At 37.0% G+C, this 25,254-nt stretch overlaps 1 long non-coding RNA gene across 2 annotated transcripts; it reads left to right on the top strand.

Annotated features, from left to right (window-relative positions):
* Positions 1-6,162: 6,162 nt before the first annotated feature.
* Positions 6,163-15,077, top strand: LOC131273891 (uncharacterized). 2 transcript variants are annotated; one of them, XR_009181052.2, is made up of 3 exons: positions 6,163-6,273; positions 7,689-7,797; positions 14,739-15,077. It is a non-coding gene; the product is annotated as an uncharacterized lncRNA (long non-coding RNA). The 2 variants fall into 2 exon arrangements; XR_009181053.2 differs by having other exon boundaries at positions 14,727-15,077.
* The last annotated feature ends 10,177 nt before the right edge of the window (positions 15,078-25,254 follow it).

Raw genomic sequence — 25,254 nt, 5'->3', positions numbered from 1 at the left:
GTGAGGTCCCATTCAACCCACCCCCCCAGCAACACTCATTCCCATCATCATGACACATCCATTGGATTTGGTAAGTACATCTTTGGGCACCTCTGCACCTCATAGTCAATGGTCCACATCATGGCCCATACTCTCCTCCATTCCATCCAGTGGGCCCTGTGAGGATTTACAATGTCCGGTGATTGCCTCTGAAGCACCATCCAGGGCAGCTCCATGTCCCAAAGACGCCTCCACCTCTCATCTCTTCCTGCCTTTCCCCATACCCATCAGCCACCATGTCCACTTTTCCCAATCCAATGCCACCTCTTCTATGTGGATATTGGATTGGTTGTGTCCATTGCACCTCTATGTCAAGAGGAGGCTCAGATTCCACATGGATGCTGGATGCAATCCTCCCACTTTCAGTTGTAATCACTCTAGGCTCCATGGTGTGGTGGTTGTCCTTCTTCAACTCCATCTTAGCTGAGTGTGGTAAGTCCAATAAATCAGATTGTAGGTGCTGGAGTCTGTTGAGGCTCAGGACCTGGCTATCACATTGTCAGTCTTTTTAAGATTTATTTATTTATTTATTTCTCTCCCCTTCCCCCCCACCCCAGTTGTCTGTTCTCTGTGTCCATTTGCTGCATTTTCTTTGTCTGCTTCTGTTGTTATCAGTGGCACCGGGAATCCGTGTTTCTTTTTGTTGTGTCATCTTTTTGTGTCAGCCCTCCGTGTGGGCAGCGCCATTCCTGGGCAGGCTGCACTTTCTTTTGCGCTGGGTGGCTCTCCTTACGGGGTGCACTCCTTGCACGTGGGGCTCCCCTATGCGGGGGACACCTCTGCGTGGCAGGGCACTCCTTGCGCACATCAGTACTGCGCATGGGCCAGCTCCACACGGGTCAAGGAGGCCGGGGGTTTGACCTGTGGACCTCCCATATGGTAGGTGGACGCCCTAACCACTGGGCCAAGTCCGCCACCTCAAGAGTTTCTTTTATTGATATTTTCCTTATATAAAATGCCTTGTCTTTTCAGATACATTTTTCAGTTTTTGTGACCTTTTTTACATATAGTAATAAAATTGTTGCTTTATTTACATTAGTTTTATCCAGATGAATTTCTAGTTTATTGCAAAATATTTTGTGCAAATTGTTTTCTATAATGTCCTTTATTTTATGTATTTCCTTCTAATATTCTAAATTTCTAAACTAAAGAATTTATGTTAAGCAGATAACCTATTAGCTACGAAAACATTACTCACTTGTTAAGGTGAATACAAATGACCTATGGTGCATGTTACTGAATTAACCCAGATGCACACCTTGTTTTTTTAATATTTTTAAGTGTTTGGTTTATCAGAATCATGCATTAGGCCTTGATCATTAAAGTCTCCCTCCTATCTTCCATCTCTTTAGACTGCATCTTTCTCCTCGGTCTATAGGAATTATCGTGTTTAATTATACACACCTTCTCCTTCAAAATGTGCCAGATGGTCAAATGAATAGTTACAGCCACACAGAGAGTTCAGGGTTTATCCTCTATACCTTAATACCTCAGGGATCTTTAGGAAGCATTTACATCTCAATTTTAAAATGTGGACAATAGCATGAGTGGGATTGCTAATTTCTTGTCTATTTTCAAAAAGATGATATATAGTTACATATTAAAATGATCAGCATACAGTATGACCACTTTATAATATACAGCAAATAAATATCAGAAATTGCTCATTGTAAAACTACACTGGAAATCTACATTTCCATTGATGTTTTAATATTGATTTTTATTTATTTTTATAGATTTCCATGAAATGCTACCATAACTCTTTTTTGCCTGTAAATTTCTTAGCTCTACTTTTAAATCTGGCTCAAGAAATATCTCATATTTGTTGCTTCTGCTATTTCAATATCAAGGGAATTTTGGTATCCATGTATTTCCAATATATTGAGTCAGACTGTATATTCACAGACAGGTTTTCAGAAACCATATTAAAAAATAACAAAGTTAACAATGAATCAGAAAAATCCAATCTACCTTATGAGCAAAAGTGTGTCAGAGGGGGAGAAATAATTAAGTGTGCCAGTTATCTTGATGCATGACAGTTTGTATCAGAGAATTATTAATTGGTGATATCAAAGAAATAAATCAAATATAATATACAAATATATCTGAAAAGTGAGAGATTTTCATCTTTTACATGAATATATCTTTGCAATATTTAAAAGATGGCCAATATCCATGATCCTGCCTCTTCTTTCACTGAATAAAATTATGGAATCCCTTAGCAGGTAGATACCCATTTAACAACCATTCTGTTTCTTTATATACAAGCTTTTTCTTTTGTAAGGACACTTATGGGTCATACCTCCCATGAGGCCTACTTAACTAATAACCTCAATGTCAGGAGAACCAGCTTTCCTTCAACTTCTGCTTGGTAAGAATTCTTTCTCTATACCCTTGAGATAAATTAAACCTGTAGTGGTGTTTCTTTGAAATAAAATTAGTAAATATTTTTTTTGGTTAAATTTAACAATCTATTCATTTGTTTCCAAATTCACAGGCAAATCAATATGTTTTCAATTTTGTATCAGAATATAAATGTCATTTTTTCTCATATAGAAAATACATAAAATCTTGTTAGCCATAAAAAAATCATTTTCTAACAACTGAATACTAACATTATGGCATTAAGGAATATCCTATGTGGAAAATAACTGAAAAAATAAAAATAAATTTTGACCAGCTACTAAACTTAAGAAATGAAATACTCTAAAATTGATTTTAAAAGGAAAATATGTATAAAAAAATAATAAAGTGGTTGAGGTGCAGAGTGGGACTCACTCACCAAATGTTTCTTGCAGTCTTCACACATAGGCTGTGATCGCTAAAGTTAGGTTTCCTTCAGAATGCAAATTATTACCCCTAAGAAGACTTTCTTAAGGATGGAGTCAATAATTATTGCTCTGAATTTTTTTTATTAATAATTGGCAATCTGGAGAGAAGTATAATATGTGAGAGGCTAAGTAACTCTGTGGAAAATCTTGGAAATGAAGACTCAAAACAGATGTCTCTCTCTATCTCTATAGTTTATCACCAGAGTTATAAAAGCCAGGTTGAAGTTTGGTGAGTAGTAATTAGAAACCAAATCTATAGAAGAAGAAATCCCTCTTTACGTTTTTACACTTTCTTTAATTTCTGAATTAATAGAACTGAACTGGATTCTCATATTGGCTTTTTCATTTAAACCATTGCAATATTTTCTTTGTTGAAAAAGATGGAGAAAATAAGGGCTCACACAAATATATGGTTACAAAATTGAAGGAGTATATTCATACACTTTCAGAAAATTGTCATATTCTTCTGATGCTACACCAAAAGTCAGCATATGGTGGTTTCTTAAAGATGCTTGCAATTTTTAATCTGTGATATTAACAATTTTTCATACTCTGTAATACTTAAATTCATTGCTCTGTTAAGGCATTTTGAGTATATCTTCTACTCATGCAGGATTTCATAACATCATGACGTTTCAGTTGTAAAATATCACATAGTGATACAGAATTCCAAATACCATGTATTTTGCTATATATTACCAAAATAATTCACAGTTATTAAAATTGAAAGGAACGAAAGCAGTCATATGATATATGTCCCATGAGAGCTTTAATTTTTAGATTGAGCTAACAAAGGATACTTTAGTTTTAACTATATAATCTCATTCCTGTAAATTCTTGCATGGAGCTGTGCATCATTACTTATTCATGAAAAGTGTATTTAGTCACAAAGTAGCTTCCTGTTTTCCACTCCCTAGCAATTTCCTGTTTCTCACTCCCTAACAAGCTCCTGTTTTTCTTCTCCCCCTAAGAAAATATACACTGGATGGAGAAGCCTGAGACCAAGGGCACTTTAATGAACAGAACCACAGTGGGCAAAAAAAGTGGCTATGAATTCACTTTTCCCTCCTCTGATGCCCACATTGCAGACCCCAGTTTGCAAGTGGACTCAGCCAGTAGCCCCTGTCCCCACCTCTCTTTGTCTAATTCTTACAAACACCATTGCCTCTTTTGTTCAGGGAGGCAGATTTGAGACTTGCTCTCCTGACCTCTGCTGACTTCCTAAACATTTTCACTTATGTGTCAAGTGAAGGGTGGATTTCAGTTCTCTGCACTGGGCAAGGACTCAGAGAAGCCACAGGAATCCCTTCAATATCAACATCAATCTTATCATTAAGTTCATTACATTTGGGGAAACTTGCATGCCCATGTGGAGGACACAAGTTCTCTAAAAGTCTAAATTCCTTTGAAACTCAAATTTTATTGGCAGTATTTTTGTTAATTGTTTCTATAACATTCTTTTCCTAATAGGCCTTCTAAGCAGGAAGCATATTTTGCTGTAGGCTGTCTTTTACTAATAACCCATATTTAATTAGTGACATTTGTAATTTGTTCCATTCTTTTTTATTCTTGATACATCAAGGAAGGAGGTAATCTACTTAGTTGATTATTTCAAAGAAAATCCTTTGCTTTTGTCACCTTTTCTTTGTCTTTTCTCCTTATATAACATCAATTTGGACACTCTTAATTTTTAAAATTATTTTCTTCTTTTTTACTTTATGGAGCTTCACTTTGTTTTTCTCTTCCTGGATTTATGAGAGGTAATTGTAGGTCATTGCTTTCAGACATTCTCTTATTTAAGAATAAGCACTAACATATATAAATTTCTCTGTAGGGATTTCCTTAATTTTATTTCACATCTTTGGTATATTTTATTTTACTATCATTCCATGAAAAAAAATATAAATATTTCACATTTTTCTTCTATTTTTGACCCAAAATTTGGTAAATTTATGTTATTAAATTTCCAATTATTTTGTTGTTTTTGATGTCTAATTTAATGCCATTGTGGTTAGAGAATATAATGCAAAATTAAGTCTTTAATTCATGGATACTTGTTTAATGGCTCAGTATGTGTTCCACCTTGGTATATTTTCAAGGGAAATGCTAAGGAAAACCATAATTGTATGGTAATACACAACTCCAGAATTTATAAATTAATAATCAGACCAATATCACATGATTGTGATATTGCTTAATATAACATCTTATGCATTTTTTTGGTATTTAAGATCCTACAATAATTCAAAAAAAGTTGAGAAATTTCTCATAAAATTATGTACTCAAAATTACTGGATGAATACATCCAAAAGAAAATTATACAAGATTTTTATAGTTATTAGGTTCATATTAACTAAAATGTGCAAGTTGTGCAGATGTGCATCAGAGAAAAACAGAAAAATAATGGTTTACTTATGCAACAGAATAATACAAAAAATTTTAAAGTAATAGACAACTAACAAACCAACACTATCGATGTATTTGAAAAGTATTATTTTGAGTTTTCAAAAAAAGCACATTGCACCAAAAAGTGGTGATAGCATGATGTAATTTATATAGTTTTATGGCAGGAAAAATTAAACAAATATAAAATAAATAAATTGTGGACCAGTTGTTGCCCCTGAATAAGGGGAAATTTTTTGAGGATTAACCAGAAAGGAGAGAGGAAACTCACTGCAATGCTGGTAAAAATGCTCTATTTTATAGGGGTTTGGTTTATAGTGGAGATTTTTGGGTCAGGTTTAAATGAAAGAATTTACAATGCATGCATTTGTTGTAGAATTTGCCTAAAATAATAAGAACCATACTAAATAATTAACTTCAATTAATGATAAACACTCTGATATGTTTAGGAGTGAAAAATAATGATGTTTACAGCTTAATACTAAAAACAAAGAAAGGTTTTAAAAATACACAAAGATAAAATGATGGTTTAATAGATGGAAAGGCAGTATAAATAAATGTTTAAAAGTTGTGTGGTAAATCTTGATTTTACAATGTAAGCTAAAATGATGGATTACAGATATTCAGCAAAAATTTTAAAATCCTTATCTCATTTCCACATGACAATAAGTCCTGCACCATTCATACTGAAGGAAAATAAAAAGCATAATTACAATGAGGTACTGCCACAAATTCAGTAGGTTGCAAAAAATGAAAGACAAAGTAAAAGCACGTCTTTCTGGGTTTTATTGTACAGTTGGAGATAAATAAAAGCCACAACTGGAAGGCACAGAAAATAGGATTTGGTTCATTTGTAGACTCATCTTTTTTTTTTTTTTTCAGCTTTTTGTAAAACAAGATTCCTGAAGAAGATTCCCATATTCTGTTAAAGACTGATAGTGATCCACTCTGCTTACACTGTTGCATCACAAGGGACTTGCCCAGGGACCGTGGCCTGCTGGTAGGTGTATATATTTACAAAAACAAAACAAACCACCCACTCATTGGGATATAAGGTAGCAGTCACAGACTCAAGACCGGGGCTTCTTGTTTAGGTGCACTGATTCCTAAATTTAGTTACAATGGGTCTTATTGTTTTTATGACAGAAGGAATTATTCAGGCTGCTGTACTCTCCATTTGATGTAACAAAATGCTATTAATCTTGGGGCAGTGGATATGGCTCAAGCAGTTGGGTGCCCATCTACCACATAGGAGGTCCTGGGTTCAGTTCCTGGTGCCTCAACAAACAGACACTGAGTGCAAACAATGATGAAGGGGTAGAAATAAATAAATGAATCATTTAAAAATGCTGTAAATCTGAATATTTGTAAATAAAGTAATTATATCTAGAATAATTTTTAAAAATCAGTAGGTTGCAAGAAATATCTGGAAACATTAATTGTTAATGTGTAGGTGGAGCAAAGGAACTACACATTTATTATTGGTGTGTGTATAAGTTGGTACAGGAGCTGTGGAGTATTGTTTGATACTGCATCACTCAGCTATGATTATGTTAGTTTGCAGTTGCAATAACTCTTAATTTTCAATGCTGAGAGCAAGAAAGATTATTTTCTACTTTATTACACATGTTCCATTATGTGTTGGCTGTGAATTTATTACACACCATCCACATTCTTTGTCCAGGCAACTGGAACAGCTTGTATATGGAACATCACTGGTTCTTGTTGCCAAATGAAAAGATATTGTGAAGACATACACATAGGTTAGCTCTGAAATCCATGTTCCTTGCTTTTACTCATATTTCATTGACAAAGAACATCATGTGACCCATTCTGTGAGTAATGAATTGGGGCACAATAATTCCCTCCTACAAGTGAGGCAGGATAGTTTAGGGAAAAGGAAGTTGGGCCACAGCTGAGACCTGGCAGAGAACATGGCTGTGAAACCCAGCCCAGGCCCCTGTCATGAAGTACTGTTTGGGTCAATGGGAAACCTGGATGCCTCCAAAAGGCCTCACCATTGGTCCCCTGAGAACTGACAGGTGGAGTAACCAATAAGAAAAGCAAACAGCAAACAGCAAACAGCCAGGACTGGGGGGAGTGAATAATGACTTAATAAAAGTAGCCCCACAAGACAAAAAGCTCTCCCTCTCTGCCTAGAGGAGCCCAAACCTACATCTGGGGGTGTGTAATTCTGTACTTTTCTCCTGTTTCTGTTCTGTTCTCCCATTTCTCAATGAACTTCTCTTAACTGGCCTACCCTATGGCATGTTCTTAATTTCTTTTTTGTAACATCCAAGAACATGGGGGAATCCATCATACCCCAACATCTCCCAACTTCACAAGGGCTCTATAGAAGGGTCATCTGATATTTTGAATAATGGTCCAAACTCAGCTTTATTTATTAAATTGCAGACACACATTCTATGGCCCTGCATTTCCCATCAAGAGAGTGGTTACCTGCATGATGGAAGAAACAGTCATGAAAAAGGAGATAAACATGATAAATCTCTAGGATTCCGAGGTGATTGCTTTTGGACTATTTTTAAAATGATAGGTTTAACTCTAAGTATGACTTGGAATACAATATATTCTTCCTTTCCAAATCCCCTGCTAAATGTGGATTAAATTCAGTGTTAAATTTTATTCAATAGTCAAGACAATATTTATTAATTTCTTTGAGATTAATGTAAAAACAAACTTGAATTATATGTGTCCCTGATTTCTGATATATGCAATCCAGTTTCATCAATATTTGATACCTCTGAGGAGTCCAGCTCCTGGTTAAACCTGTGAGTGTTCTGTTCTGGCCTGACCATGGGTAATTACAAAGGCTTTACCTGACAGTCCACATAGCAAAGCTGCCCTCACCTCACCAGACTTGGTGCCAAGCCAGTGCACTGCAGTGTCTGAATGGGATTCAGTCAAGGTCTCAGGCCCCATGGCCAGTTTTTCTCTTGAGCATTTCTGCATTCCAATTCCAGGTGCCTCCACTAGGAACCTCTTTTCAGGGACCCCAAAACTAGGTCTTACTCAGGTGCCTAAGATGAGAACTCCTTAATGGTGGGAGCAGGAGACCTTGAGGGCAATTTCTCCTCTCCTCATTACTCAGTATTTTAAATCCCTACACCAGGGACCATAAAACTGCAGGAGTAGTTAAGTAAAATATCTTATCTAGGGTTACTAATTGCCCTATAAGTAACTATATAACTGGAAGTGAATACAAATTTACAGACCTGTATGCTCTTTACCAAATATTTTTGTAATGATTAGAATCATGAAGTAGTCTGATATCCATTATTTTTCTTTTGCCATTATTAACTGGTTCATTTCTCTTATTTGCTGTGGAAATACTTTCTTCCAATGATATCTGTAAGTTCCTAGCAATTGCACTGTAAATGAAGGTAACGACTTTCACTATCATAATGATTTTTTTCTGGTTTTTGTCTGCAATAAATGTATGTTTATATTTAAAAATCAAAACTGCAGGAGCCTTTTGTCAGGTGCTCCCTCAGCGCGGAGTTGATCCCCATGACTGTGCTGATCCATCTGCCCCTCCTCCAGGGGCACCTTCAGCATCATAATGGAGCAACGGGGCCGCCAAGTTGGACCGAGGGCGGCGCCCGCCCTGTGGCTGGCGCCAGAGGCAATGGCGGTGTTTCACGACGAGGTGGAGATCGAAGACTTCCAATATGACGAGGACTCCAAGACGTCCTTCTTCCCCTGCCCGTGTGGAGATAACTTCTCCATCACCGAGGAAGATCTGGAGAACGGGGAAGGCGTGGCACCATGTCCTAGCTGCTCTCTCATTATAAAAGTGCTTTATGACAAAGATCGGTTTATGTGTGGAGAAACAATCCCAGCACCTTCCACCAACAAAGAATTGGTTAACTGCTGAAGAAGGCTTAAGAATCCAGTCGAACAGCTGGGAATGAGCTGAGATGGAAAAATCAAGCACACAGTGACGGATCTCCCCACGAGGACACCCTTTTTGTGGTTTTTCATCCTGTCACAGAGTGGATTCTTGCATCAGCTGCCACGTTCACCTTTAGTTCAAGCAGCAGTCCACAGCGTGACATACCAGACTTCCTATGCAAAGAACTTTGAATTCCAAGTGTTCTCAATTTTCCATCCAAATTTTTTGAAAAGATAATTTCAAATCAGTACTTCTTTCCCCTCCGTTGTATCCTTTTTGTGTCTTAAACTTAATTACTTCAGTGTCTGATAACAGAATCATCTACCTCAAAGTCATTAGTATTCCTTGACAAAAAAGGGATTGTGTTTTTACTGGGTTATTATGATTATTAAGATTAGCTCTGCCTTTGAAATTTGACCTCACCTTTGCTATTCTAAACCTAAGAACATTGGTTGCCTTGGCAGCACCGCGTTTGCAGTTCCCGCACCGGGCCATCTCCTCGATGTAGAGCTGTGCATGTTCTGTTAAGCAGGCCTCTCTTCTTGTGCGTTGTGCCTCGAGTGCTGGCTCTGGAATTAAAGAGAAGATGCAGTGAGGTCACAGTATCTCCAGAGCTAAACAGTTAGTGAGTAAGAAAATAAAGTAATAAAGTGAAATGGTCAAAGAATATCGAGTTCCTTTTCAACGTTCTATGTTCCTTGAAAATCAGGGCAAGATCAAAAGACAAGAAGCCAAGGGAAGCAAAATTAATAACAGAAATGAGAGGAGCCAAACATGCAACTTAGTAAATGAGATGTTGCATGATTTTGCCAGATCAGAGCAAATAGCATTTCTGTATCTGGGTTTTGTTTGTTGCTTTTTAGAAAAAGCTAATGAAGTTGAACCCCAGGTGGGGTTAATAGTCTTCATGGCTGGAGGTGATGCTTTCAGCTTGATTAGTGCATTGTGTCGCTCCTCCTAAACAGTGGAGCCTCTGCAGAGTTTGCCCAGGGGGACCTATCTCATGTTCCATAACCTGCAGCCAAAGCAGACATGTGCTCTTACAGAGAAACGCTGCCCTGGAGAAAAATGAATATGTACAGATAGGCCATTAGTTGTTTTTTGCTCCAGTGCTCAGAAGTAGCACAAAATTAGAATCACTTACATGGAAATTCAAAAGTCCCCTTTATATATCCAACTTGCCTGTGTATAGATAAAAGTTGAAAAAATGAACCATTGTCTGGCAGGTTGTTTGGGAAATGACTCCTGCAATTAAAGAGAAAAGTGGCTTGCTAGAATTTGAACTTTCAATTACTTATTAATAAATGTGCTACCCATATTTGCTGGGGCTTTAAGTTAAAACAAGTAGGTAGCCTTCTGCCTGCTGCAGCCTGGCTATGTGCGGCGATTAGGCTGAGACAATAATTCACCGTGGTACATCGTGGAGCATCACGTGGCATGTTCTTCATGTGCTGAGAAATCTCACTGCAGTTGTGGGATGCTGACACCCCTGAAGTAATCCACAACTACTTTGCAAAAGCTGGTCTCAGAACCAGTGACTGGGATACATGATAATCTCCTGGAGGGAACGGCCCCAAATTCACGTGTTGATGGGTTGTAGATATTGATGTCATGTGCGCTCCCACCCCACTGCTGCTGAATTTCAGACAAGAACAGACACCCTTGACGTGGGGCTGTTGCAGCACAGAAGGACGGAAGGGAAAGCTCCCGACATCGGCACAGTCCAGGAGAATTTCGAGAAAACCACCCTGGCGATCTGCAATAACCTGCAGTGGTGGGAATGACTGTTGCCAAAGCTGCTGACTCGCTGAATTTGTCAACCACAAAAAAAACACATCAGGATTCACTCCTGTATTAGACAGAAAGTAAAAGCAAGGTCGTTTCAGATAGAACTTGAGTTCTGCATGATGTATGTGCCTTATTGAAACCAACAAACATTTCTGGAGAATTCTGAGAACCTGCTTGTAGCCAAGGCGCTGCCTCTTGGTAACTTGTGATCTTTGACAGTGTCTGGATTCCTGAGGTGACTGGATCAGACGCTTTCTGAACTCAGTTCTGAAATGTCAGACTGGGCAGCTTGTAGGAACTGAAGTAGCATATGAAATCTTGGAAACTCATACCACTTAAATCATGAATTCCCGAGGAAGAGACTGTTCAAATACTTGATGTTCCCACACTGTTGGATTGGAGTTCTACACACCCTTGAGTGTACACCTCAGAGACATTTTCCTTGGAAAGTGCCCAACATTTCTGGGTAACTGTACATATTAATTTATTACCATAATTAACTACCTGTATGCTAAATAAAGCCAGACAATTCAAACCCCACCCCCCCCCCCAAAAAAAGTAATGGAACAACGTCGAGTCCAAATCTTTCCTCAGATTACCTTCTTGCTTATACTATCACAGTAAGTGACTAAAGGCTCTACTGCTTACTTCCATTTCAACTTTGCCTTGTTTAAATTGTCTACCTTTGATGCCTGGCATCTCCACTCGACTGTTGACAAACTGACTCATTGAGCAGGGTAGACATTGAGCATGATGCAGTTTTGGAAAAGCAGAAGTACTGGAGATTCTGTAGAGCACCTATGGAAGGAGCTAGCTGAATCCTTCCTGGAATTCTCTGGAGGAATGCTAATGGATCCTGAGACATTTCTTCAGCCATGCCAGTGGGTCTGGGCAAATACTAATGACGTTGAGGGACATTCTTGGAAAAGTTGGTGGTGTAGGGATTAAGTCTGATGTTGTCAGGTGGAATACTGACCCAGATCTTTAGCCCTGACATTCTGGCAGAACATGGGGATGGGTCCAATTATCCATCCAATGGAAAGGTTTGAGAAAGGCTGTTGAAGGAGTTTTCCTCTAACTCCGTAAGGCCCCCCAAACAGTAGAATCACAGAAAGTCAGGGGAACCCATTAGCTGAGCAATGCTAAGAAGTCCGTGGTTGTGGTAGATATCATATTGCCAGGAAGTTGTTGAAACATCATTAAAAAAAAAGAATGTAGAGCATTTACACATGGCCCAAAGAGAACTTAGAGACTTAGTTTTCCTCCACAATAAAAATGTAATCCTGTTAAAATTAGTAAAGGAGAGTTTCACTTTGAGGAGGGAAGTTACATCCTCTACCCCCATCAGAGTGTCCTGAGAGTGATTAGCATCAATAGCAATGGTGGTTGCTACAAAGGTGGCAGGGGTTGTCCACACACATGTTGTCCCACACCCAGGAAGCCCTTTCTGCACACATTTGAGCAGCAGCTACATCAGAGGTGGCTACAGTGGTGGAGGTGTCCCTGCCAGGCTGTTGTCTGGTGTCCACAGGGCCACGTGGCCCATGCTGTATATGCTTGACATCATGGAGGGGAATGGTGGGGCCTCTTTTGTGTGTTGCTTTGTTGCCACAAGGGGGCTTCCCAAGATAAAACTGCAGGTATAGAGAAGCCAAAAGTGGCAACCAGGCCCCACCAACACCATCATGATCAGGTCCATCATCGCCACCATCACCAAGCTGCTTCCAGCTCAAAAGCAATGTCATCGCCAGCAGGACAGATGTCTATGCTGCCTGCCATAGCTTTGTGAGTGTTGTCTTTTATAGGAAGGTGTGAACCCTGGTGTGCCTGGCCCTGTGCCACCCTGGGAGTTCTGCCTGGAAAATAGTATCTCAGCCATAATCTTTGCTCCCTCTGACCACATCCCTTCGGGAAAAAAAACAAAACAAACAGATTGTGCCACTGGCATCCCCACTATGGTGCCCTCTGTGACTGGCTCATAAGCTGTTCCCTCCTCTTCTCCCTTTGAATATTTGGCTGGAACAGAGGGACTCACAGACTTTTGGTTGGGATTTCTTCACTGCAGACCTATTTTCTCCAGCAGAATGAAGGCTCTGTGCAAAGGTTAGTGTTCAGCTGGAAAGTGGGGGAGAGACACTTTCATTTCTTAGGCCTTTTTGATACAGGTTTACAGTTGATGGTGATACCTAACACTCCTAAGCAGGAGGATGGAGAGAGAGCAGATGATGCTCACTTGTTTTGGGTCCAAGGTTGCCATCAATGGGACTCTTGCTCAGGCTCAGCTATGGGAGCATCCCTTCAGGCCCCACAAACCTTGCTTGTATGGCCTCCTCTACTAGATGTACTACTAATACTGATGTATAGTCTGTGTGTTCCCCTGGTAGTCTTTGCCTCCAAGCAATGATTAGAATTGCTGTGGGCAGGGCAAATTTAAAGGCATATATGAAAGGTTGTGAAGCTACTCACCTATGTTTGCATATTTAGGAAGAAACAGCAAATGTCATTGTAATTTTGAATTCCACAAAATTCCGTTAAGGTGTCAAAAGCATTCTCTTCAAGAGCCTTGCCTCTTATAAACATGGAAGTAGCTTTATCCAGAAGTCATATTTTGCCTCTCTATTGCCAACTCACTCTGTTGACACTCATTGACACTCTGTTCTCTGGATTATTGGAAACAGAATAATTAGTGACTTGACTCTAATCAGAATAGAGATCCAATTGCAAAAATAGAAAATCCATTTTTAAGATTGTTTCCTAAGAACCACTCCCAGTATCAAGCTGAATTAATCAATGTTCTATAGGGAAACAGATCTGACAGGAGATATCTGTATATATTGAGATTATTTAAAGTTTTCACATATGACTATAATGATGCATGAGTCTGAATTCCCAAGAGCAGGCTGCAAGCAGGAACTCTGATGGTCTTACAATGAGTTCCCCAGGAGAAGCTAGCTGTCTGAAGTATAGATAGAAATTCTTTCCCTGACTACTGAAATCACTTCTTTGAAGGACTTCAGTTGATTAGATGAAATACCTTTCATTGATGAAAGCAATCCCCTCAGTTGATTTTAGATGTAATAATCAGCCATAGATGCAATTAAACAATGGATAATTTGTCTATGATGTATCCTTACCATACAATTAAACCAGTGCTTGCTTGATCAAACAACTGTATAACATTAACTGGCTAAATTGGCACATCCCACCAATCAAGAATTTTATATCTGGTGTTATTGCCTTTTAAAAAATGTGGGAGTTTTTAAAACATTCCCAAATTAACAAAAGCTAAGGGAGTTCATCTCCACTACATGTGCCCAACAAGCAAAGCTAAAGGGTTTTTTTCAGAGTGAAAGGAAAGGACACTAAATGGTGGACCAAAGTGCCATAAAGAAATAAAGACTTCTGATAATGATATACATATAAGTAGAGCCAGTAATACTGTATTCTATTTTTGATATGTAACTTCACTTTTTACTTCTCTGTGGTTATAAAATGCTAATGCATACAAAGTAATGATAAAGCTATGGCTTGGGACATACAATTTTAAAAGATATAATTCATTAAAAGGACAATGAAAAGTTGGAGGCGATAGCTAGAAAATATACTTATTAAAATTTTTTCATTGCAGCAGCTATGGATCTTTTAATACCCTTCCCCAAAACTAATTGAGCTGTTTTTCTATTAATGTAATCTTGGAAATTGACTCTTTGTACTTAGTGACTTGAAGGACTTTAACTAGACCTTCTCAGTTCTTCTTACAGGAATAAGATAATAACTCAGAGAAAAAGCAGCAGAATGGCATCAGAAGAAACATACGCCTCAGTAAATCAGTGACTCCTTCCCCAAGAAAGACCAAATGCTGACATTCCTGAAGCATTCCACTAAAAGGGAGTTATGAAGATCTTAGACCTGCACAACAATATCTAAACTGTGGTTAATTTGCTGCTGAAACCAAGGACAAGTTTGACATGCTTGAAACAAAGCAGGACTAAGGAATTACATGTATGCTCCTCACAAGACCCCTGGAAGATCTAACATGATCACATTTTTGTGGGTTGTTTTTGTATCTGTTTTTCTTCACTATCTTTTACCTATAAAAATCTTAGCTCACATGCACACTTTGAACTGGTTTTTGGAAGATTACCCTAGTTCCTTGCTTGTGGACTTGCAGTCAATCACCTTCTCACTGAGAGAGTATTTCCCCTTGTAGTACTGTATTGGGTGGGCTCTTCTTTTGGAAATGTCCATGATTAGAGTAATACATGAATAGTGTGTTATAGGAACTATATTTGAGTACACTATTGATGTTAATTTGACATCAAATCAAATGACACTTTTGTAGATTTATTTATTTTTTTTTTAAAGATTTATTTATTTATTTAATTTCCCCCCCTCCCCTGGTTGTCTGTTCTTGGTGTCTATTTGCTGCGTCTTGTTTCTTTGTCCGCTTCTGTTGTCGTCAGCGGCACGGGAAGTGTGGGCGGCGCCATTCCTGGGCAGGCTGCTCTTTCTTTTCACGCTGGGCGGCTTTCCTTACGGGCGCACTCCTTGCGCGTGGGGCTCCCCCACGCGGGGGACACCCTTGCGTGGCACGGCACTCCTTGCGCGCATCAGCGCTGCGCATGGCCAGCTCCACACGGGTCAAGGAGGCCCGGGGTTTGAACCGCGGACCTCCCATATGGTAGACGGACGCCCTAACCACTGGGCCAAAGTCCGTTTCCCGACTTTTGTAGATTTATGATGTCAAATTCAAGCCCATGGTAATCCCAAAGAAAAGATAGGAAAACTATATACATAAGGAAAGAGAAAGAGATTCAAAATTATATAATAAAAAATAAATTTAAATAGATATGAAAGTAGGCATCATCAAAAGAATTATGGGACAGAGAAGGTAAAAGGGACAAAGATCATATAGCAAAATGGCAGAAAAAGGTATGCCTGATCAATAATTAATGTAAATGTAAAAGGATTAAACTCCCAGTCAAAAGTCATAGAATGGCAGAATGAGTAAAACAGAATTAGCCAACTATTCAAGATACTCACATTAAAGTCAATGATATGAGAAAGTCAAAAGTGAAAGGATGGAAAAAATGTTCATTTCAATTAGTAATCTTTTCATTCAATGGTATAGTTTGTGTCACTAATATATATATTAATATATATAATGTATATAATAATGTTTCATATTAATATAATATGAAATGAAATAGACTCTAAGTAAAAATTGTCATAAGATACAAAGAAGTAAGATATACTGATAAAGGGATCAATTAATCAATAAGAAAAAAACAGTATACATACATACATACATACATATATATATATATATATATAATGTCATAGTCCCAAAATATGTGCTGTAAAGTTGACAGAGATGAAGGGAGAAATAGACAGTTTTTCATTAATGGAAGGATTCTTCACAGTCCCATTTTTAATAATAGAATATATTGACAGAAGTTCGATAAAGAATTAGAAGATTTGCTTGGTAGTATAAACCAAATGGATCTAAAAGACCTATACAGCCATATGAGATGGAGGCCTCCTCTCAGTTAGAAGAGGAGTGGGTATCACCATCCCAGAATCCTCAGAACTGGGGAACAAAACATGGATTAGAGTGGACTCAGTGGTATTTTACTATAGACTTATTGTGATTCTAGCAATGGAAGAAATTATATCATTGATATGGGGACAGTGGTCACTGGAGGTGCTGAAGTCAGGGAGATGAAAAAAGAGGTGTAATGTGGGAGTATTTTCAAGACTTGGAATTGTCCTGAATGACACTGTGGTGACAGATATTGGCCATTATATATCCTGCCATACCTACAGAATTGAGTGGGAGAGAGTGTAAACTACAATGTAAACTATAATCCATGCTTAATGGCAATGCTCCAAAATGTGTTCATCAATTGTTATGAATGTACCACACTAACGAAAGAAGTTGTTAATGTGGTTAAGGTGGAAGGTGTGGGGAGTGGGGCATATGGGACATATGGAAATCCCTTACATTTTTAATATAACATTCTATGTAATTTAAGTATCTTTTAAAAATAAATAAAAATATATTTAAAAAAGAACCTTCCATAAATAAATAAATGAATGAATAAATAAATAAATAAATAAATAAATAAATAAATGACATATACAGAACACATTACCCAGTGAAAGAAGAATATAATTCTATGGTGAACATGGGTCATTATATAGGATAGATTATATATTTGTTTACAAAATATCTCAATAAATTTAAAAGTACTTATACAATATCACAATATATTTAGGCTTGAAAGCAAAACAGTGAGAACTGAAAAATCCAAAGCATGTGGAAATTAAACAGAATTCTCTTAAAGAAACAATATGCCAAAAGGAAATCATAGGGTATGGCAGTTTGCTATTGTTTATGAATTCCAAAAATAGATATTGGATTGTGTTTGTAAACTGGTCTGTTCCTCGGGGCATATTAAATGGTAGTAAATTCAGGGGTTTCACTTTTACTTTATTAAATTCTGATTAACGCTTTGATTCAGCCTCATCAGTAGGATGTTGAGTCCCTCCACCGATGGTGGGCAGGAACTCACAGAGAAAATGACACAGCAGAGGAGAGTGTTAGAGTGTTAGAGTTTTGGATGCAGAAGCCCTGGGAGAGAGCCAGGCTCTTTGCCTGAAGAAACCAGAGCCAAGAACAGCTGAGAAGACACAGAAAGAAACAAGCCCCAGGGGTAAAGACAAACCTTATGCTCATCTACAGCTGAGAACAGAAGGAGCTGGGACCATGGAGCCTTAGCTGGAGGAAGAGGACCACTGAACCCTCACAGAGACCAGCAGCCATCTTGCTCCAACATGTGGCAACAGTCTTCAGAGAAGGAAGTAGCTTAGGGTTTATGGTCTTGTGATGGTAAGCTTCTATCCCAAATGAATACCCTTTGTAAAAGCCGACAGAGTTCTGGTACTTCCCATCAGCACCCCTTTGGCTGACTAATACATAGGGCATATTGGGAAATACTTTGAGGTGAATAAAAATGACAAAAGACATAGCAAAAAATGTGATGCAGCAAAGTCAGTGCAAAGAGGGAAAAAAATAGCTCTAAAAATATTTACAGAGAAGAGCCCAAATTGAAGACTCAAGCTAAATAAATTAAAATAAGAAGTTTAAACCAAGCCCAAAATGCCCAAAAAGATGGAAATAATAATTATAATTATGGAAATAAATGAAATAGAAAATAAAAACTCAAAAGATAATTCTTTGAAACATTGAAAAAATTGGTAAAATTTTCACTAGGCTGACAAAGAAAAAAAGAGAGAGAGGGAACAAATAACTAAGATAAGAAATGAAGGGGTGGCAGTACTGACTTCAAAGAAATTAAAGTTTCATGAAATACTATGAACAATTGTATACCAAAAAATTAGATAACCTAGGTGAAATGGACAATTTGCATGAACACCAAACTACATTCATTGACTCAAGAAGAAATAGATCTCAACACATCAGTAACAATTAAATAGAGTTAATCAGTATTAAAACCCTCCAAACAAAGAAAAACCCCTTAACTTGATTACATCTATAAAGACCTTATTTCCAAATAACACTACACCTTACATATGCTGGGTTTAGGAGGTCAATGTATCTTTTGAGGGCCTACAAATAAACCCATAACACTCCTTTATTCCACACAGCTTCTCTTTTGCTTCAGATGCATAAAACTAAAGCACTTATAGAGTATGGCACTCTTCTTTTTAGGGCAGAATGAATACAGCATGAAGCAAATTGCCAAAGTTATTATTAAGAGGTATTTCCTCCCCATTGAAATAGAAGAAACTGGACCAATGCCCCTTTCCCACACTTCCATCAGGTGACTGATCCTTTCTTTCACTATTGCTCTTCTGAGTGCCATTCTAGAAGAACAAATGAGTCTTGTCAATTTAAATGAAAGAATACTCAAAATGAAACAGATTTTTCCACTTATATTAGCTTCAATACCTCAGTGCATGAAAAGGTGAAAATTCACTCAATATTGCATTGAATTCCATAAAGTTGTCTAGCAGCATAAACCTGATGAACTATGCTGTATTTCTATGAGATTACATGCCTTGAAAAAGTTCTAATGAAACTCACAGAAGAGATGTGATTCATTGTCAGTTTCCCTTATCAATTACTCAGAAGGGAAATTAAAAGAATGAAATCCTCCTACAGGTAATAATCAAAGAAATCTAATCCTTATCTTGGTTGATATAACAGATTCTATTTGTGCTTTTGAAGTTGTTGCATTTTGCCAGTTTCTACTGCCTGGAAGACTTCTTGTATGGAATAGGAACAATTCTTTCAGGGATTCTAAAATACATGTACTGCTAAATCGCTCATTAGCCACAAAAACTTCCAGTCACACAAATAGCCACAGCATAGTCTCCTACACACCAAGTGTAGAACACATAACTTACTTTGGACAAAGGGAAATTTATATGCTTTATGTATAATAATAATAAAGTTACTAAAGACTGTACCTAAGGGAGGGAAAATAAAGAGAAATTCTTCTAAATTATTGCTTTACCATGATATGTTTCTACAGGTTGTGACCTGGGAACCCAAAGTTAGTTGGGAGAATTTGCCCAACAAATGTTTATGAAAAATGTTTGCTGATTCTGGTGAAAAAGAATGGCCACTATATAACATCTATAATTTCTAGAGAAGGACATTGATTTTCCTTCCTTGTTACTGGTTTGGGAAATTTGCAGGAAGTCAATCTTATAATCAGATTTTATTTCTGGTGCTTTATTTTACCTTTCTGCATATTCATAGCCTCTTTAATCTCACTTTCCTTTCTAGACTTGTGTTTCCAGTCTTGCAAGAAGTTTTATCATAAACTTCTGAATTCTCCTTGTTTGATTCATTTCTTACTGTGCCACTTCTTTCAGAAAGCCTCATTAGATTTACTCAGTTTGATTCCCTTTCCTCTGCTAAGTGGCAGGCTAAAGAGTACTGTATGCTTTGCATTCTTCTCTGGCCCAGAGGCTTCTTTTTTAAACTTACAGATTCTGACCTATGGGATTTCCCTTCCCAGAGTTAGAATGTGTATGAACTGTGGTTCTTAGCAGGCACTCTTCAAACAATCTTGGCCCAATTTTCCCACCCAATTTAGATATTCTCCACTTGGAAGTTTTCTCCTATTAATCTAACATCTGTACTGAGCCTATTTGCCTTTTCTTTTTTAACCTTTTCTGTGTTTTCTTTTCTGTTCTTTTCATAAAACATTTTAATCCATTCAGTTTAGGTTTGTGTTCTTGGCATTCAGGTGATACTTTTTCAAACTACAATTTCTACTTCAACTTGAAATTACTACAGTTGTTCACTGAATCAAAACTGCCTGGTTTCTTTTTTTTTTTTTTAATTTTATGAGGTCATGTTTATTTTTGTCTTTTGTTACTCGTGCATTGGATGTATAGTCTAAGAAACCACTGCCCAGCACAAGGCCTTGAAGATGCTTTCCTACCTTTTTTTCTATCGCCTTTCCAGTTGCAGTCTCTAGAGAGGTTCCCATCAGGCTCTACTTAGCAGGTGCTTCTCAACTCCCTCCTGCAAACTTCTACTAATGGGGAAGTTGAGACAGTTGATACTTTGCAATATTGACTCTTCACTTTAGATATGTTTACCTAATCAACACATATAATCCAGTGAGTTTTCTCCTCTAACTTTTCCCTTAAGTCTTTAAGTTTTAGAATTATCTCCCCTTATAACTCTTATATATCTACCATGTTCATGGAGATCTCATTTTTCACTTTGCATCATCCTACCTATCCTTTAAGGTCCCAAACTTTCCTTTAAAAAATAATATTTCTTTATCTTTATAACTCTGTCTTCCTTTCCTTTTTATTCTTATTTATCCAGGACCCTGCGCTCCAAATTTCAGCCATGTCAATGGCCCCAAATTCTGATTTTTGCCTCCACAGATCCCTGAAAATTTCATGCTTTTGTCGTCTCCTGCTCTCTGTGCTGAAGTTCAGAAAGCTCATGCAGACAGAAGTGAAAATGATGGTTGAGCTTATTTGTTATTTTGAGTGATCACAGTCCAGAATTGCCTGTTCTTTAATGCCCAAAGTAAAATAATAATTTCACATGTTTTCTTTTTTTAGAGATAATTTATTGTTTCATTATAAAACATCAACTCTCAAAAATTTTTCAAATATTGATTGGAGAGTGACACAAAAGTTCCTAAAAACAACTTTAGAAGGATATTTCAGGGATGTTAGCAAGAGATAATTCTTAAAATTATGTGGCAACAGTGGACAATAAGAGACTTATTAGACTCTTATTAGAATAATAAGATAAATGGGACAAACCTCTTGAAAAACTGCATGTGACAGTCAGGCATATCAAGACCTCAATTTATTTTTATTACTCTATTAGTATTGAGTTAATTTTAGTTGAAAAGCATGGTGTTTTCTATTAAAAATCATGAGTTCATTTATGGGATTTATCTTTTATTTCTTTAAAAAGGTCAAATGAGATTAATGTTAAGTTGAAGTATGTAATAATCTGGTTATTTTATAAACATGAAATTGTTGATTTTTGCATTATAGTTAAAAGCAATTATTGTTTTCCAAAATATTTTTGTCAGTCTTTTTTCTCTTAATATTTCCACAATGTAGTCAATCATATTATGCATTTTTAAGTTATATTTACCTTATTTTATGTTTTCCGGTGTTTGTAGTCCACACTAATCAATGAAAAATCAATGCATGTGACTTAAAGTATATACCTCTTTATTTTTCATCTAGCCATTGTATTTAATTACATTAATTCATGTTTATGTAGGTAATTGATTATGATTTTCATTTTGGCAAATTCAGAAATGTATATTTTGCCTCTCAAATTTTTAACCTTTGATATTGCTTTAATAGAGATTTCATACCTACAGGAATTCTTTCAAAAAGAGAATGTTTAAAGTGCAATTAAAGTGTATATTAGGACTGCAATTTTCTCAGTCTGAGTGCTATACTTCTTACCCAAAATAATGTGTTAACATATGCTGTTTTTAAAGGTTGATTCCAGTAATAAAGTGAAAATAGAAGTATTGGTAGGTATTGGAGTCAGGAGATCCTCTGAAGCACCTCCCATTATTATCACGCAGCATGAAAAAGTTAAGAGGAAGTTGTAACAATCCTACACAGAAAGCACCACTAAAGATTGACACCTTCATTATGAGGGCTTGTATTGTTCTACTAATAAAGTTTCTTCCCAGCAATTGATGCCTGTTTGTGTGTGAACAAATGGAGGCATCAAGGAGAGTGTTATAAACAATATGAACAAATGGCTATTTGCAGAAAAGATAATTGCAGCAGTTTCCTTGTTATTCTGTATGTTTTCTATGTCCTTCAATTTTTTCCTTTGCTTTTTCTTATCATATTTGTTAAGTTATCAAATCCACACCATAGAATTCATCCATTTCAAACATACTGTTTAACAATGTTTATTTTTCCACAGATTTTTGCAACCATCATCAGTATTTAAATTGAGAACTTCCTCCTTATTCCAGAAGGAAACTCCATTACTGTTAGCAGTCACTTCATACTGCCCCCAACTGAAACTGCTCCACCTCCATTCTTAACTACCAGTAACCAAATTTCTATCCCTTGCTCATTTAGGATATTTCAAGAAAATTGAATATTGCATTTTTTCTGAGACTGGTTTCTTTCACTCAGCATAATGTTTTCAAGGTTCAACATGTTGTACTATGTGTTAGGATTTTGTTTCTTTTTATTGCCAAATGATACTCCATTGTATATATATTTCAAATTATATTCACCATTCTTAAGGCAATACACACATGAGTACTTGCCAAATTTTATTTATTATGAAAATTACTTTGAATATTCATGTACCTTTTGCTGGGTGGACTTACATCTTTATTGCTTTTGGTGTGTACCTAGAAATGAATTGCTGCATCATATTAGAACTTTATGTTACCATATGGAGTTAATGCAAAATTATTTTAAGAAGTTGCTCTCATGTTACATCTATACCATCTGTGAATGAGGATCTAATTTTTCCACATTCTTCCTGACACTTGATATTCTTTTTATTAAAGCCACTATAGCAAATGTGATGTGATACCTTCCTGTCTGTTTGATTTGCATTTCTTGGAAGATTAATGATATTGAGAATTTTTGATGTTCTTGGTAATTTCTTCTTTTGATATTCCATTTTCAATTGTTTGTCCAATTACTTTTGGGTTACAAACGTTTTATCAGGAATTGTGGGAAGATGCCAGTGGGTTAGATAGGTAGGGCTCAGCTCTGTCAAAAACAATGGAGAAAGAACCAAAAGCTAGCTAAGGGCCCTGCTTTGGGGATCAGCAGACAAGAACGATGTTTAACAATTCCCAGAAGGTGAGGGAAAAAGGGACAAAGAACCCAAAAAACAAATATGAGTGCCCAACCCCCTGAAGTAGCCTAGAAAGGTTCCCCTTCCCCAACCACAATATATTAAGCTGGGGTAACACCCCTGGCTCACTGAAGCTGGTTGAGAGGGGAACAGACATCTTCTTCCCTGTCAGGTGTGACAAAGGAAAAAGGAGGGTGAATCTATGAGATTTTCTCCCGTGAATTCAGCTAGTAGTGCCCACTTTGAATTTCAGCTCTGGTCAAACCAGACACAGGAAAACAGAGGGAGATACATCTCAGTGGAAAGGTACACCAGTGAGCACCATCGGCTGGCCATTCTGGAAATTGCATGGACATAAACAGCTGTTCGTACTCTGTACTCTACGGCTTGCGAGAAAATCTGCACCACATTGGTAAGTCCCTGGTATGATTTTGATAATTTAATCTGAGCAATTTTAAAGACAGAATAAGTTGAAACAAATATCAAAGAAGTGCTGTGAAAAAAATAATAGGCAAGAGAGAGAAACTGGACATGGGAGTAAATTCACCAACATATTCAGATATCTAGACATCCACAAAAAATAACAAGCAATTCTAAGAAACAAGAAGAGATGGCCTAGGCAAAAGAAGAAACCAAATATCCTGAGGAGATAGAGGATTTAAGAAAATTAATCACTGAAAACCACACAACTCTCCTAAGACAATTTAAAGAATTAAAAGAAAATATGATTAGAGAGATGAAGGATATTAAGAAGACATTGGGTGACCATAAGAACAATTAGAAAGTGTGCAAAGTTAAGTAACAGGCCTTATTAGAACACAAGACATGTTGGATGGGATTAAAAATATATAAATGCTTGAGCAAGTACTTTTAACAAAATGTTAAATAGGAGGGATGATAGTGGGCATTCTTGTCTTATTCCTGATCCCAGAAAGATTTTAGGATTTCACCATTGTAAATGATGTTAGCTGTGGGGTTTTCATATATACCCTTTATCATGTTCAGAAAGTTTCCTTCTATTCCTATCTTTTGCAGTGTTTTTATCAGGAAAGTGTGCTGTATTTTGTTAAATGCTTTTACTGCACCTATAGAAATGATCATGTGATTTTTTTTCTGTTGACCTAACTATGTGGTGCATTACATTGATTTTCTTATGTTGAACCATCCTTGCATATCAGGGATGAAACCCATTTGATCATTGTGTATAATTTATTTGATGTGTTGTTGACTACAATTAGCAAGTTTTTGTGGAAGATTTTAGCATCTAGGTTCATTAGAGAGATTGGTCTATAATTTTCTTTTCTTGTGGTGTCTTTGTTTGGCTTTGTTGGCATCATAGAAAGAGTTAGGCAGTGTTCCTTCTATTTCAATTTCTTGGAAGAGCTTAAGCAAGATTAGTGTCAGTTCTTTCTGGAATGTTTGGTGGAATTCACCTGTGAAGCCATCTGGTCCAGGGTTCTTCTTAGTTGGGAGGTATTTCATGACTATTTCTATCTCTTTACTTGTGATTAGTTTGTTGAGATGATCAACTTCTTCTTTCTTCAATGTAGGCTGATTATGTGTTTCTAGGAATTAGTCCATTTTCTCTAAATTGTCTTTCTGCCTGGCATATCATTTTTCAATGTATCCTCTGATGACACTCTTTATTTCTGTGGGGTCGGTGGTGATATCCCCTTTCTTTTGTGTATTTGCATCTTATGTCTTTTTTCTTTGTTACTCTAGCTAAGGGTTTATCGATTTTACTGATCATCTCAAAGAATCAGGTCTTTGTTTGTTTTTTCCTAGTGCTTTCTTATTTTCTATTTCATTTATTTCTGGTCTGATTTTTGTTACTTCTTTTTTTCTTCTACCTTTGTGGTTAGTTTTTTTTTTTTTACTAATTCCTCCAAGTGTGCAGTTGGGTC

This window comes from Dasypus novemcinctus, chromosome 17 (genome assembly GCF_030445035.2).
Source record: "Dasypus novemcinctus isolate mDasNov1 chromosome 17, mDasNov1.1.hap2, whole genome shotgun sequence".
NCBI lineage: Eukaryota > Metazoa > Chordata > Mammalia > Cingulata > Dasypodidae > Dasypus > Dasypus novemcinctus.
Note: the sequence above shows the minus strand (reverse complement) of the source record. Positions and strands in the feature narration are given on the sequence as shown.